This window comes from Salvelinus sp. IW2-2015, linkage group LG31 (assembly GCF_002910315.2).
Source record: "Salvelinus sp. IW2-2015 linkage group LG31, ASM291031v2, whole genome shotgun sequence".
In the NCBI taxonomy this organism is placed as follows: Eukaryota; Metazoa; Chordata; class Actinopteri; order Salmoniformes; family Salmonidae; genus Salvelinus; species Salvelinus sp. IW2-2015.
Genome location: NC_036870.1, coordinates 6,799,603 through 6,807,664, shown reverse-complemented (window position 1 = coordinate 6,807,664; position 8,062 = coordinate 6,799,603). Strand labels below are relative to the sequence as shown.

The 8,062-nt window shown below is 47.3% G+C and overlaps 1 protein-coding gene across 2 annotated transcripts in view; it reads left to right on the top strand.

Moving 5' to 3' along the window:
- Positions 1-1,248: 1,248 nt before the first annotated feature.
- LOC111955852 (mediator of RNA polymerase II transcription subunit 30) overlaps positions 1,249-8,062 on the top strand; it is a 12,989-nt gene continuing 6,175 nt past the window's right edge. For both annotated transcript variants that reach the window (XM_023976200.2, XM_023976199.2), the window contains exon 1: positions 1,249-1,387. The gene's annotated coding sequence lies outside the window, so the exon portion shown is untranslated. The remainder of the gene's footprint in view (positions 1,388-8,062) is intronic.

The following is an 8,062-nucleotide window of genomic DNA, read 5'->3' as shown; positions in this document are numbered from 1 at the left end:
GAAATTGCTCCCAAGGATGAACCAGACTTGTGGAGGTCTACAATTTTTTCTGAGGTCTTGGCTGATTTCTTTAGTTTTTTCCATGATGTCAAGCAAAGAGGCACTAAGTTTGAAAGTAGGCCTTGAAATACATCCACAGGTACACCTCCAATTGACTCAAATGATGTCTATTAGCCTATCAGAAGCTTCTAAAGCCATGACATAATTGTCTGGAATTTTCCAAGCTGTTTAAAGGCACAACCAACTTAATGTATGTAAACTTCTGACCCACTGGAATTGTGATACAGTGAATTATAAGTGAAATAATCTGTCTGTAAACAATTGTTGGAAAAATTACACAAAGTAGATGTGTATGTACAAGTTTACATACTTAGGTTGGAGACCATTAAAACTAGTTTTTCAACCACTCCACAAATTTCTTGTTAACAACTATAGTTTTGGCAAGTCAGTTAGGACCTCTACTTTGGTGCTTTAGGTGCCAAGGATTCGGACATGTTGCAGCAGTGTGTAGAAGGGAGATCCCATGATGTGAGAAAGGTGCAGGAGTGCATAGTCAGGGGGAGTGTACAGTTTGGATAGAGAAAGCACTGTGTGTCAACTGTGGGGATGCCCATGCAGCTGGGGATCCGAAGTGCCCTGTGAGAGAGAGAGCGGTTGAGATTGCCAGAGTTTGAGTGGGGCAGAAAGTTTCCTATGCTGAGGCAGTGAAGATAGTAGAGGATAGCCCAAGGGTGAGTGAGTCGACTGGGAGGCCCTCAGTGAGTATGCCTGAGGGGAGCGAGCCAGAGAGAATGAATTGTAGTAAAGTTGCATTTCTTGAGTTTATAGCTATGGTGATCAACTGCACTGCACTGATGGAGTGGAAAATCACAGAAGATAGATTATGTAGTTGCAGAGAAATATTTGGATGAGAGATATTTTCGTCTAGAAGATCTACAGGAAGTTCCTTCCTCCCAGGCAGATGGGCCTGGTGTAGGATCGTTTAGGGCCAAAGTAATGGGATATATGCTATAACTTGTGACATTAATAGAATAATCATTTTATTTATGGATAATACTGCTGAATTTAAGTGTATATGTCTTTATTCCACTGTCTTATTGAATGAGATTACACATTTCTGTAGGACAATTCTGAATTTAATTATTATGTTAAATTCAAAATATAGACTGTCCCTCCCATCATTGCTCTCTATGCTTTTACTATCCCCTAGTGGATAAATGTACTACTGCAGTCCCACAGAAGCCGGAAGTGACGTATATGACAAGCTAACGCGGTCATCTTGTTTGAAAGAGGTTGTTGAGTCGTCTGAACAACACATTTACAAATAAACCAGACACGTAGCTACGATAAATCACAGCGGACAATTGTAAGGACACCATTTTACACCGTAAGTTGATGTATTTTTATTTCACTAGCATGATTCATAGTATTTCATTCATTCTTTAGCAAGCTAACACGATAACTAGCTAGCTATGGCTAACATAACAATCACTCCACTTGTTTAATTTAGCTAGGCGGGACTCGACGCTATCCAAGTCGAGACAGTTCATGATCTTCTTTGGTATGCAACTAATTTACACACGTTTCTATTTCGTGAATAACTAGCTAACGTTAGCTTAGTAGCCCTTGATTGAGACTCTTAGTCCCATTACTTTACAAATAAGAGTCGTTGAACTAAGTCGTCTTCGGTACTCAATAGTGTGCAATTGCAGCCAATCGGCAGGAACGCCCCCCCCCTCCAACGTTCCTTAATGACCCCCCCCCTTCCTCTCTGCGCATATCATAAAAAAAGGTTAAAACGGTGTGTGTTATGAATTTGTGAGATTATTTTGATGTGATATGAAAGTACAGGGATGTATGTTTCTAGAAACAGTACCGCATTTGAGAATTGATTCACGTGAAATTTAGATGGAGTATTTGGCTGTTTTGGCTTCCAGAGCCAATTCTCCTTTAAACAGAACATGCAAGGTCATTGGACCATAATGAGTAACATTAAGCTCATTTAGTCCATTATTGGGCTAGCAAATTAGTAGCTAACGTTAGCATAACAAGGGTGCTGTTAATTCCATTGACATAGTCCTCTTTAAAATAACTGTTCTCAGTCCTCTTTAAAGGGAAGTCTGTGGTTTAAAAAAAAAGAAGCTAAAGAGCTGTTCCCTTTGTATTCAAGCTGGCCTTGCCTTTAAATGAGGACTCAACTCTTTTTCCAGTTCACTTCACTTCTTTTGTGACCCGAGTCATCTTTGCATTCACATTGCTCTGTTTAGAATGGACCCAAGATCTTTTTCCAACATTCACTCAATACACTGGGTTTTTACAAAGTGCAGGACAAGCTATTCCATCAGAATGTGTTATTGGACAGCTAGGTATACCATACTTACATTTTGAAAGCTAATCGATTGCATTTAGTAGAAAGATGAGTCGTAATTGTAATCAGAAGATTCTTTTAACTTGTAAATATTATTGCTAACAGAATAAATAGCAGAAGAATAACTGCAGATTAAATAATGCTGTAATTGAAAATTGTACACCCAATGTAGGCTACCGTCCCTTTAAGAGCTGAAATGGATTTTGTACCCTATTTTGTGATTCTCACCAAATATGTCCTCTTTTCACACTATTCAACCCCCACAATTGAATAAACAGCTTATGAAGCTCTCTTAGCCTATAGATCACATATTGCAAACAAATAATCTGAAATGAAAACTCCTTGCATTTTAGAATTTCTGTGCATCCTTGACAATTGCTAATCATGTTTTTTTCTGCAATACGGCTCATCATAATTTTCTCTTTTTTTTGTGGCACCAACGTGAGTGGCTATGGCAGGGGAAACGGTGTTGTAGTAGTCTAGTGTGAGTGGCTATGGCAGGGGAAACGGTGTTGTAGTAGTCTAGTGTGAGTGGCTTATGCAGGGGAAACGGTGTGTAGTAGTCTAGTGTTGGTGCTATGGCGGGGAGAAACGGTGTTGTAGTAGTCTAGTGGTGAGGGGCTATGGCAGGGAAACGGTGTTGTAGTAGTCTAGTGTGAGTGGCTATGGCAGGGGAAACGGTTGTATGTAGTCTAGTGTGAGGCTTGCAGGGGAACGTTTGTAGTCTAGTGTGAGCTATGGCAGGGGAAACGGTGTTGTAGTAGTCTAGTGTGAGGGGTCTATGGCAGGGGAAACGGTGTTGTAAGTAGTCTAGTGTGAGGGGCTATGGCAGGGGAAACGGTGTTGTAGTAGTCTAGTGTGAGGTGGCTATGGAAGGGAAACGGTGTTGTAGTAGTCCTAGTGTGAGGCGGTATGGTGAGGGGAAGGGTGTTGTAGTAGTCTAGTGTGTGGGTGGCTATGGCAGGGGAAAGGGTGTGTAGTAGAGTGTGAGTGGCTATGGCAGGGGAAACGGTGTTGTAGTAGTCTAGTGTGAGTGGCTATGGCAGGGGAAACGGTGTTGTAGTAGTCTAGTGTGAGTGGCTATGGCAGGGGAAACGGTGTTGTAGTAGTCTAGTGTGAGTGGCTATGGCAGGGAAGACGGTGTTGTAGTAGTCTAGTGTGAGTGGCTATGGAGGGGAAACGGTGTTGTAGTAGTCTAGTGTGAGTGGGCTATGGCAGGGGAAACGGTGTTGTAGTAGTCTAGTGTGAGGGCTATGGCAGGGGAAACGGTGTTGTAGTAGTCTAGTGTGAGGGGGCTATGGCAGGGGAAACGGTGTTGTAGTAGTCTAGTGTGAGTGGCTATGGCAGGGGAAACGGTGTTGTAGTAGTCTAGTGTGAGTGGCTATGGCAGGGGAACGGTGTTGTAGTAGTCTAGTGTGAGGGCTATGGCAGGGGAAACGGTGTTGTAGTAGTCTAGTGTGAGTGGCTATGGCAGGGGAAACGGTGTTGTAGTAGTCTAGTGTGAGGTGGCTATGGCAGGGGAAACGGTGTTGTAGTAGTCTAGTGTGAGTGGCTATGGCAGGGGAACGGTGTTGTAGTAGTCTAGTGTGAGTGGCTATGGCAGGGGAACGGTGTTGTAGTAGTCTAGTGTGAGTGGCTATGGCAGGGGAAACGGTGTTGTAGTAGTCTAGTGTGAGGGGCTATGGCAGGGGAAACGGTGTTTGTAAGTCTAGTGTGAGTGGCTATGGCAGGGGAAACGGTGTTGTAGTAGTCTAGTGTGAGTGGCTATGGCAGGGGAAACGGTGTTGTAGTAGTCTAGTGTGAGTGGCTATGGCAGGGGAAACGGTGTTGTAGTAGTCTAGTGTGAGGGGCTATGGCAGGGGAAACGGTGTTGTAGTAGTCTAGTGTGAGTGGGCTATGGCAGGGGAACGGTGTTGTAGTAGTCTAGTGTGAGGGCTATGGCAGGGGAACGGTGTTGTAGTAGTCTAGTGTGAGTGGGCTATGGCAGGGGAAACGGTGTTGTAGTAGTCTAGTGTGAGTGGCTATGGCAGGGGAAACGGGTTGTAGTAGTCTAGTGTGAGGCTATGGCAGGGAAACGGTGTTGTAGTAGTCTAGTGTGAGTGGCTATGGCAGGGGAAACGGTGTTGTAGTAGTCTAGTGTGAGTGGCTATGGCAGGGGAAACGGTGTTGTAGTAGTCTAGTGTGAGTGGCTATGGCAGGGGAAACGGTGTTGTAGTAGTCTAGTGTGGTGGCTATGGCAGGGGAAACGGTGTTGTAGTAGTCTAGTGTGAGTGGGTATGGCAGGGGAAACGGTGTTGTAGTAGTCTAGTGTGAGTGGCTATGGCAGGGGAAACGGTGTTGTAGTAGTCTAGTGTGAGGGGCTATGGCAGGGGAAACGGTGTTGTAGTAGTCTAGTGTGAGGGCTATGGCAGGGGAAACGGTGTTGTAGTAGTCTAGTGTGAGTGGCTATGGCAGGGGAACGGTGTTGTAGTAGTCTAGTGTGAGTGGCTATGGCAGGGGAAACGGTGTTGTAGTAGTCTAGTGTGAGGGCTATGGCAGGGGAAACGGTGTTGTAGTAGTCTAGTGTGAGTGGCTATGGCAGGGGAACGGTGTTGTAGTAGTCTAGTGTGAGTGGCTATGGCAGGGGAAACGGTGTTGTAGTAGTCTAGTGTGAGTGGCTATGGCAGGGGAACGTGTTGTAGTAGTCTAGTGTGAGTGGCTATGGAGGGAAACGGTGTTGTAGTAGTCTAGTGTGAGGGCTATGGGGGGAACGGTGTTTGTAGTAGTCTAGTGTGAGTGGCTATGGCAGGGGAAACGGTGTTGTAGTAGTCTAGTGTGAGTGGCTATGGCAGGGGAAACGGTGTTGTAGTAGTCTAGTGTGGAGGGCTATGGCAGGGGAAACGGTGTTGTAGTAGTCTAGTGTGAGTGGCTATGGCAGGGGAAACGGTGTTGTAGTAGTCTAGTGTGAGTGGCTATGGCAGGGGAAACGGTGTTGTAGTAGTCTAGTGTGGTGGCTATGGCAGGGGAAACGGTGTTGTAGTAGTCTAGTGTGAGGGCTATGGCAGGGGAAACGGTGTTGTAGTAGTCTAGTGTGAGTGGCTATGGCAGGGGAAACGGTGTTGTAGTAGTCTAGTGTGAGTGGCTATGGCAGGGAAACGGTGTTGTAGTAGTCTAGTGTGAGTGGCTATGGCAGGGGAAACGTGTTTGTAGTAGTCTAGTGTGAGTGGCTATGGAAGGGGAAACGGTGTTGTAGTAGTCTAGTGTGAGTGGCTATGGCAGGGAAACGGTGTTGTAGTAGTCTAGTGTGAGGGGCTATGGCAGGGGAAACGGTGTTGTTAGTCTAGTGTGAGTGGCTATGGCAGGGGAAACGGTGTTGTAGTAGTCTAGTGTGGGTGGCTATGGCAGGGGAAACGGTGTTGTAGTAGTCTAGTGTGAGTGGGCTATGGCAGGGGAAACGGTGTTGTAGTAGTCTAGTGTGAGTGGCTATGGCAGGGGAAACGGTGTTGTAGTAGTCTAGTGTGAGTGGCTATGGCAGGGGAAACGTGTTGTAGTAGTCTAGTGTGAGTGGCTATGGCAGGGGAAACGGTGTGTAGTAGTCTAGTGTGAGTGGCTATGGCAGGGGAAACGGTGTTGTAGTAGTCTAGTGTGAGTGGCTATGGCAGGGGAAACGGTGTTGTAGTAGTCTAGTGTGAGTGGCTATGCAGGGGAAACGGTGTTGTAGTAGTCTAGTGTGTGGCTATGGCAGGGGAAACGGTGTTGTAGTAGTCTAGTGTGAGGGGCTATGGCAGGGGAAACGGTGCTGCAGTAGTCTAGTGGTGAGGGCTATGCAGGGGAAACGGTGTTGTAGTAGTCTAGTGTGGTGGGCTATGGCAGGGGAAACGGTGTTGTAGTAGTCTAGTGTGTGGTGTATGCAGGGGAAACGGTTTGTAGTAGTCTAGTGTGAGGGGCTATGGCAGGGGAAACGGTGTTGTAGTAGTCTAGTGTGTGGTGTATTGGCAGGGGAACGGTTTGTAGTAGTCTAGTGTGAGGGCTATAGCAGGGAACGTGTTGAGTAGTCTAGTGTGAGGGGCTATGGCAGGGGAAACGGTATTGTAGTAGTCTAGTGGTGAGGGCTATGGCAGGGAACGCGTGTGCAGTAGTCTAGTGTGAGTGGCTATAGCAGGGGAAACGGTGTTGTATAGTCTAGTGTGGTGGTGCTATAGCAGGGGAAACGGTGTTTGTAGTAGTCTAGTGTGTGGTGCATATAGCAGGGAAACGGTGTTGCGTAGTTTAGTGTGTGGTGCTATAGCAGGGGAAACGTGTTGTAGTAGTCTAGTGTGGTGCTATGGCAGGGGAACGGTGCTGAGTAGTCTAGTGGTGGTGTGCTATGCAGGGGAAACGGTGCTGCAGTAGTCTAGTGTGTGGTGCTATGGCAGGGGAAACGTGCTGCAGTAGTCTAGTGTTGTGGTGCTATGGCAGGGAAACGGTGTTGCAGTAGTCTAGTGTGTGGTGCTATGGCAGGGGAAACACGTGTTGTAGTAGTCTAGTGTGTGGTGCTATAGCAGGGAAACGGTTGTAGTAGTCTAGTGTGTGGTGCTATGGCAGGGAAACGGTGTTGTAGTGTCTAGTGTGTGGTGCTATGGCAGGGGAAGGTGTTTGCAGTAGTCTAGTGGTGAGGGCTAGTGGCAGGGGAAGACGGTGTTGTAGTAGTCTAGTGTGTGGGCTATGGCAGGGAAACGGTGTTGTAGTAGTCTAGTGTGTGGTGCTATAGCAGGGGAAAGCGGTGTTGTAGTAGTCTAGTGTGAGGGGCTATGCAGGGAACGGTGTTGCAGTAGTCTAGTGTGAGGGCTATGGCAGGGGAAACGGTGTTTGTAGTAGTCTAGTGTGTGGGGCTATGGCAGGGAAACGGTGTTGTAGTAGTCTAGTGTGTGGGTATAGCAGGGGAAACGGTGTTGTAGTAGTCTAGTGTGAGGGGCTATGGCAGGGAAACGGTTGTGCAGTAGTCTAGTGTGAGGGGCTATGGCAGGGAAACGGTGTTGTAGTAGTCTAGTGTGTGGGGCTATGGCAGGGGAAGGTGTTGTAGTAGTCTAGTGTGAGGGCTATGGCAGGGGAACGGTGTTGCAGAGTCTAGTGTGAGGGGCTATGGCAGGGGAAACGGTGCTGCAGTAGTCTAGTGTGTGGTGCTATGGCAGGGGAAACGTGTTGTAGTAGTCTAGTGTGAGGGGCTATGCAGGGGAAACGGTGCTGCAGTAGTCTAGTGGTAGGGGCTATGGCAGGGAAACGGTGCTGCAGTAGTCTAGTGTGTGGTGCTATGGCAGGGGAAACGGTGTCGTAAGTAGTCTAGGGTGTGGTGCTATGCGAGGGAAACGGTGTTGCAGTAGTCTAGTTGAGGGGCTATGGCAGGGGAAACGGTGTAGTTGTAGTCTAGTGTGTTGGTGCTATAGCAGGGAAACGGTGTTGTAGTAGTCTAGTGTGAGGGGCTATGCAGGGAAACGGTGTTGCAGTAGTCTAGTGTGAGGGCTATGAGGGGAAACGGTGTAGTTGTAGTCTAGTGTGTGGTGCTATAGCAGGGGAACGGTGTTGTAGTAGTCTAGTGTGAGGGGCTATAGCAGGGGACACGGTGCTGCAGTAGTCTAGTGTTGTGCTATAGCAGGGGAAACGGTTGTTGTAGTAGTCTGTGTGTGGTGTCTATAGCAGGGGAAACGGTGTTGTAGTATCTAGTGTGTGGTGCTATAC